Source organism: Pelobates fuscus, chromosome 5, assembly GCF_036172605.1.
Source record: "Pelobates fuscus isolate aPelFus1 chromosome 5, aPelFus1.pri, whole genome shotgun sequence".
In the NCBI taxonomy this organism is placed as follows: Eukaryota; Metazoa; Chordata; class Amphibia; order Anura; family Pelobatidae; genus Pelobates; species Pelobates fuscus.
In genome coordinates this window covers 222,717,999-222,726,440 of record NC_086321.1, presented here as the reverse complement: position 1 = coordinate 222,726,440, position 8,442 = coordinate 222,717,999, and positions in this window count along the sequence as shown.

The window sequence follows — 8,442 nt, the reverse complement described above, 5'->3', positions numbered from 1 at the left end:
ATCTTTCCTGTCAAATATTGATGTCTCTTGTGTTGGAGTGGATGGCCAGCCAAGACATAGCCCTTTAACAACTCCACTACGAGTTGGTTCTAGCCTGCTTGCTCGTTTTGTGATATCCTCCACATGCCCAATTAACCTGTTAGGTGCTGATGTTCTCTCACGCCTGCAAGCATCCATCACCTTCACCCCAGACGGGCAGGTAGAAATGTCTACACCTCTATCTGAATCAGACACCTCAGCCCTGTGCTCCTTGCCTCTGATGCTGCATTTAGAAAAGCCCCGTGAGGAAGCAGCTGAATTAAGGTCCAATATACCAGAAGTATTAAAGACACAGGTGCCCGCCAAATTATGGTCCTCAGGCCCAGAGGACATAGGTCACCTACATGTTCCCCCTGTGGTGGTAAAGCTTATTCCAGGAGCTAAGTTACCAAGAAAGCCACAATATCCATTAAAACCAGCACAGGCTGCAGCCATTTCTATCCAAATCAAGGCACTCTTGGAGAAGGGTGCTCTGATAAAATGTAAATCTGAATGCAACACCCCATTGTTCCCTGTGAAAAAGAAAACTCCCAAAGGTGAGCCAGAGAAGTACAGGATGGTTCAGGATCTCCGTGCTGTCAATGAAGCTACCGTCCTGGACACCCCTCTTGTACCAAATCCCCATACTCTGCTCTCTGGAGTCCCACCATCTGCAAAATTTTTCACAGTCATTGACCTGGCCAATGCCTTTTTCAGTGTCCCGCTAGACCCATCCTGTCAATACCTGTTTGCTTTCACCCATGAGATGCAACAGTATACCTGGACTGTCATGCCCCAAGGGGCACAAAATTCTCCGAGTCAATTTGCAAAAGCCATGGGTACCATCCTTGACCCATGGCAAGCTGAGCACCCAGAAGTTGTTTTGCTCCAGTATGTGGATGATTTACTGCTCTGTGGAGATGATATACCCACTACTGAAAAGTGTTCAATTAGTCTTCTCTCCTATTTGGCAGAACAAGGATGCAAAGCTTCACTCATCAAGCTGCAATTCTGCCAATCTTCAGTAATTTTCCTTGGACATTGCCTATCTCAAGGTACCAGACATCTTACTCGGGACCGGGTAAGAGCTGTGCTGGATATTCCACCTCCAAGGACTTCAAAATCTCTTCATGCCTTCCTAGGCCTCATTTCCTACTGCAGACCATGGATCCCAGAAGCCTCTCTGCTTATGCAACCTCTCTATGATGCACTCAAGTCTGACCCATTCTGTCTGACCACTGAAGCTCTGGACAATTTCAATGCTCTCAAACGAGCCATTGCTTCTGCTCCTGCCTTGGGCCTACCTGACTACACCAAACCTTTCAAATTATTTGTCTCTGAAAGACAAGGCCATGCAACAGGAGTTCTCACCCAAACTAATGACTTAAGAGGCCGCCAGAGGCCTATTGGATATTTCTCATGTCAACTGGACATTGTGGCCAGAGGGACTCCCTCCTGTCTCAGGGCAGTTTTTGCTGCAAGAGAGCTCATAGAAAGAACCTCAGACCTGGTCCTTGGCCACCCTCTGGTTGTTTTGGCCCCTCATGACATTTCTGCCATCATCAACCAAGTCCAGCTCAAGCACGTGTCTCCAGCCAGACACCTGCGCCTACAGTGTCAACTTCTTTTGCCTGACAACATTTCCATTCAGAGATGTCAAGTGCTTAATCCATCCACTCTTCTTCCACTCCCTGAGGGGGGTATCTACTATGGATTCATCACGGATGAGACCTACATTTACCTGCTCTGTGGGTGTATCAAGAAGATCATGCACCCACATTTGACATTTCAAGAAAATGAGAATCCTCTCTGTGAAGGCCCAGATTACGCCTTCTGTACCATGTGGTACAAACCAAACATTACTCCCGAACCTTGCTATGAAGATGAGCTTTACCACTGGACTGATGTGAAGCTCACTGCCCAAGATTTCTATTGTGACTCTGAAGGCAATAGCATGGTCTTGGTCCAACTACCTCAACAACTTAACTACCTCTACCGCCATTGGGATACTGCTATCCCACATATTCCTGTTACCAAGTTAAAAACAAGGTCATGGAATGATCTTGGGCCCATGGCAAAGTTATGGGCCACCATGGATGAAGAACAGCTACAGGAGAATGGTATTGCCAAATACCCAACAATTGACCTTCTAGAAGCATGGCCACGCCATTTCCTGGAAAAGGAATTTCAAGATCTGGTCATAAAGAATGATTATGACCCAGAAACACCTCATGACTGTTTCGAACAGATGAAAATGGAAACAGTGCACTTACCAACTGTACATGAGAATCCATTACCAGATCCAGATTTTACCCTGTTTGTGGACGGTTCAAGATATGCTGATGAAGAAGGAAGATACCATACAGGATATGCCGTAACCACAACAAATGAAGTTATCAAATCCTCATCTTTACCACCAGCAATGTCTGCGCAAGAAGCTGAATTACGGGCTCTGACTTCAGCATGCAAAATTTCCGAAGGAAAATGTGCCAACATCTATACAGATTCAAGATATGCTCTGGGTGTGGCACATGACTTCGGCCTAATTTGGAAGACAAGAGGATTTCTTACCACCGCCGGTACACCAGTCAAACACAGCACTGCAATCAAGGAGCTAATGGATGCCCTCCTACTCCCTAAAGAAGTGGCCGTTTTGAAAGTCAAGGCCCATGGGAAATTGGATACAGATGAAGCAAAGGGCAACCATTTAGCTGATCAGGCTGCTAAGCTAGCGGCCAGGGATCTGCAGGAAGTGGATGAAGAAGTGTCCGGACAAGAAGAAGAAGAAGTTCCTATTTTTGCTCTGCAAACTCTTCCTACTGATTTGCGAATTTTGCGAGAACAGCAAGCTGCAGTCACTCCTGAAGAAATCCAGAAATGGAAAAAGAAAGGAGCTGTCCAAAAGGACGGAGTATATTACAACAACTTCAAATTTTGTCTTCCCAGGAATTTATATCCAGCAGTTGTCCAATGGGCACATGGGCCTGCACACCTGTCAAAAGAATTGATGGCCGCCCTCATACAGAAGTATTATGAAGCACCTGGAATTACAACATTGATCAATAGTTTCTGCAAGGCCTGTGTCATTTGTGCAAAATGCAATCCAGGAAAACCAATCAAGGTGCCTGCAAAACACCTGGCAAAGCCCATGTACCCCTTCCAAAGAATTCAAATTGACCACATCCAAATGCCCAAGAGTGGGCCCCATGAATATGCACTAGTCATAGTGGACATGTTCTCAGGATGGCCAGAGGCCTACCCAGTGACCAATATCACTGCAAAAACAACCGCAAGACGCCTACTTACAGAGATAGTATGTAGGTTCGGACTCCCAGAAGTCATTGAAAGTGATCAAGGCCCAGCTTTTACAGCAACAGTGACTAAAGAAATTTGGACTGCTCTAGGGGTGACTCTAGCCTTCCACACCCCTTACCACCCACAAAGTAGTGGTAAAGTAGAGCGCATGAATGGCACTCTAAAAGCCAGAATGTTAAAAATGTCACAAGAAACAAAAATGCCCCGGCCAGAAAGCCTGTCAATAGCTTTATTTAGTGTTAGGCACACACCTAGAGGGAAGCATTCACTGTCCCCATATGAGATTTTATTCTGGACAGCACCCAGACTAGGTTGTTATTATCCGCAGCAGTTACAGCTCCAATCAGATGTTTTAGTAGACTATGTAACTGAACTTGCAAGTGCCTTAAACAAAATACATGCCCAAGTTTTCTCTTCAATTCCAGATCCCGATTTGGATACAGGTACCCATAACCTGCTTCCCGGAGATTGGGTTCTAGTCAAGAAGTTTGTGCGGAAAAATACCCTGGAACCAAGATTTGACGGCCCATTCCAAGTTCTCCTGATTACCGCAACCTCCGTCAAACTGGCCGGTAGGCCAAATTGGATCCACGCTTCCCACTGCAAGAAGTCCCCTGCCCCAGAGGAAGCAGATACCGCACAAGCATGTACCTCTGGTACACCTTCTCCTTAATTAGCCTCATAAAGGCCCAGCAAGTAGCCATCACCAAAGATGTTAGTGGGTACACCTTCTGGTACAATTCATCATGCACCCATGTGGCTACTTATACCTTTGATTACTGTGATATTGTAGAATGCCCATTTCCCACATCACAAATCCAGAGTATCTATAGAGATATCCCTCACTCAAAAGACCCATATGTTTGTGTAGTTGACAAGCAATGGGGGCACAATTGTGACCATTGGGGGGCGGCGGGATGGAATGCCGGGCCTACCTGGGGTTACAAACCAAAAAGTGCCTTATCTAAAGTAGATGATCATGGTAGATCCCTTCTCCAGAGAATGACTTTGAGAAAGCCTGGGGGGGGGTACACCAATGAAATTAATCCTTAACATTGAGCATCCAAGCCCCACGGATGCAGACCAGTATGTGATGGGAATGTATTGGAAAAAGGGTTCCTACCGTAAATTAGGGCATTTCTACCTCAAAGATATGTGCAACTCTTCTGAGTGGCAAGGGGCCACCCATATGGTCCCTAACCCATTAAAACCCCATATCCAGACCTTTCAAGACATGATGGCCATTGCTAACCCCACCTTTGAAGATACCATGGCCGCTGAAACAGGTTTTAATGATGTTAACCTATGGTTAGAATGGATGAAATACAATGCTAATAAGCATAACAAGACCGCATGCTATGTGTGTGGCGGTGCCCGGCCTCACCTGGGTACTGTGCCTTTAATCCTGCCAGTAGATATAGAAGAATGTGTTTTAAGCCTTTTTGCCTATCACTATGATTTTAACAGGTCCATATGTATAGCATGGACAAAGGAGTATCCTCTCCTAACCAAGGATGTCAAACCCCCAGATGGTATTACCGTGTATAAAGGTAATTACACTTGTTATGCTAATTATGATGGAATTGGTAGATTCTTGGGTAACTTCTCTAAGGGGTATTGTGCTACCTACAGAAATGTCTCTATGAACTTGTTGCAATTTCACACCAGGTCATTAGGAGATATTTACTGGTTGTGTGGGGATTTACAGCTAAGATCCAGAATGGACAAAGAGTGGTGGGGGGAGTGTACTCTGGCTAAAGCCATTATGCCTATACATATCATCTCTGACACACACCTCGTCACCCATGAGTCCAGGCACACTAAGGTTAAGCGTGACGCCCCAGTGAAAGGAAGTTTTGATCCTCATGTTTATATTGATGCCATTGGAGTGCCTAGGGGGGTGCCCAATGAGTTTAAAGCAAGAGATGAAGTTGCTGCAGGATTTGAATCACTTTTTGCCATAGTTACCACGAACAAGAATTTAAATTGGATAAATTACATTTATTATAATCAACAACGTTTTGTTAATTATACCAGAGACGCCCTCCAGGGGTTGGCCGAACAGTTGCAGGCCACATCCCAAATGGCTTTCCAGAATAGAATGGCCTTAGATATGATCTTAGCCGAAAAAGGAGGGGTTTGTAAAATTTTGCCCGACACCATGACATGTTGTACCTATATCCCGGAAAACACAGGCCCTAATGGTAAAGTTACATTAGCCATAGAAAAATTAAATGACCTGTCTGAAGAGTTAAAAAGGAATTCTGGGATAAAAGATCCCTGGGAAAGATGGTTTGGTTGGATGACAGGATGGCAAAAGGCTTTAATGCATATTGGTATGGCAATACTAATTTTTCTTTTTCTCTTTGCTCTTCTCTTTTGTTGTATCCTCCCATGTCTGAGAAAATCCCTCATGAAGACTGTTGACCAAGCGGCACCCACTTTCACTCATCTTGAAGTTGATGACCAAGATTTACAAGACATCAACTCACCCTGTATACCGCTGCAAACAATCCCTTTTGTTGATAAAGTGCAGGAATTCTAGGAAGGGACCAGCTTAGGGACAGCATCTGTCAGTGAATGGTAAAGGCCCCGTGTGGAGAAGTGGTGGGTTAGCTGCCATGGGACACCCATGGGTGTGAAGTGTTCGAGAGCCATGCTGACGGATGAGTTAGCCTATCAGGGTCAGATCTAGGGACAGTCTTGCACTTTGCATTAACACCTAGCTAGCGGCCACGGGGTTTCTGTGCCTTTGGGTTAACACGTCTTCCTGGTACTAACTCAATAAAGTTTTATCTCTTAGAATCTAACATTTCATAGGGGGGACTGATGTGGGATTATTTAAAAATCCTTATTGTACTCGTATTGAATTATTGCACTAACCCCATTTTAACCTCATACTGTGAATCCTCCATTTTGTCCCTCCTAACCTGACTTCTTCATTCCTCCATTTTGTCCTCATAACCTAACTTCTTCATTTTAAAAACTACATTACTTGACAGAATTTCCCAGCATATCTAATACAATAGACAAAGACTGTATTTTCTATAAAGACATGATTAACTCAGGAACTGCTGACTTTCCCTTAACTTGCAACATAGTATAATTTGAAGGCCATGAGAACACAGTAGTAATGAAATGTTCTATTCATAAGAGACCTTGCACCTGGCCACGAGGCCTGAGATCACCGACCGTGTAAAATGACGCTCAAGACCCCCTTATCCCCACCCGTGTCCAGAACAATCCCACCTCTCGGTGGGTGGGCACGGGACTAACCACTTAGTTTTTGAGCCAATTAATAATATTGATAGGTGGACACTAATCCCGACACTTAACAATTAATCCAATTAATGATGTTTATTTGCTGATATTCTAATAATCAATGATGACGCAAAATGCCTCTTAAAAGGGCCTGCGCGCCCGCTTTTTAATCACTTGCCAATACATTTTCTCGAAGTTATTTTAACCTGAACCTTGTGTGTCAGACTTAATTACTTCAGCGTATATACGCAATTCAATTTTATTAATTTGGACAGGAACAGATAGACATTTAAACATTTTGGTTTACTGCTAAAAAGTACCATAACATAAGTATTGATCATGCTATTAAATAGGTTAAAGACAGAAGCACCATCTAGGGTAAGCGTTGAACTACACTATTAGCTATATAGCTTCAGGATGTCTATGTGGTGGAATCTCGGTAAAAATAAATTTAGTAGGCCGAGATTACCACGTGGCATGTGTACGTGCATATGCTGACGTATCGATCAGTTGGTTGCACGTGGCAAGATACGATCAGTAGTGTACGGAGCATGTGCGAGAATACAGGATGTAGTATTCCCCTCCTCCATTGTGCTGGACAGGCCATGCGGTCAAGCAGGAAGTTAATTCTTATTTGTATTGATTGGTCAAGAGAATGTGCGGGTGGAGCTTAATATGGGAGGAGTTATGTGCCTATATAAGGAGCCTGCACTATTGTCCGGGGCTCAGAACTTGTTGTATTTTGGTGACATTAGTCCCTCTGAGTCCCGATCGGTGAACCGAATAAAGAATCTCTTCCTTCCTGAAGAAACCTGTGTCCATCTCTCTGTGCTTGGCTTCCGTCAGTTTCTCCGGTATCATCTATATTTATATTTTTATATAATAAATATCTAAAAAGACAAAACGTTATTGCTTCCAAGACAATCCTTATTATATATTGTATTCTCAATTATTTATATATGTTAAATAGAGGATCTCTTACTAACTATATAAAATTATGGCTAAGATATCTGTATGGTTAGCCCTACTAAGTTCTATGCTTTAAGACGTTATAGTGGTAAATAAGGGAACCAGCCGCGATTACAACATGCTTCTCCCTATATGAGCAGCAGAAGTGGCGCTCATAGAGAATGAAAAAGGATGGCGTCCCAGCTGGGCAAGTATGGCACCATAACCACTACAGAAGCCTGTTTTGGTTATGGTACATGAGGTTTCACTTTTACAAAAGGGGATATTCTGCTAAGCAGACATTAAAGGACCACTCTAGGCACCCAGACCACTTCAGCTTAATGAAGTGGTCTGGGTGCCAGGTCCAGCTAGGGTTAACCCATTTTTTTATAAACATAGCAGTTTCAGAGAAACTATGTTTATTAATGGGTTAAGCCTTCCCCCAAATCCTCTAGTGGCTGTCTCATTAACAGCCGCTAGAGGCGCTTGCGTGATTCTCACTGTGAAAATCACAGTGAGAGCACGCAAGCGTCCATAGGAAAGCATTGTAAATGCTTTTCTATGTGACCGGCTGAATGCTCGCGCAGCTCTTGCCGCGCGTGCGCATTCAGCCGACGGGGCGGAACGGAGGCGGAGAGCTCCCCGCCCAGCGCTGGAAAAAGGTAAGTTTTACCCCTTTTCCCCTTTCCAGAGCTGGGCGGGCGGGGGACCCTGAGGGTGGGGGCACCCTCAGGGCACTATAGTGCCAGGAAAACGAGTATGTTTTCCTGGCACTAGAATGGTCCTTTAAGGTGGTGCTCTCCCCTCTCATTAATATATATTTATAGATCTTTCTATATGACCAAAATAACGCACAGCCCAGATATATAGATAAGCAGAGATGCTTGTGACACACAGTAA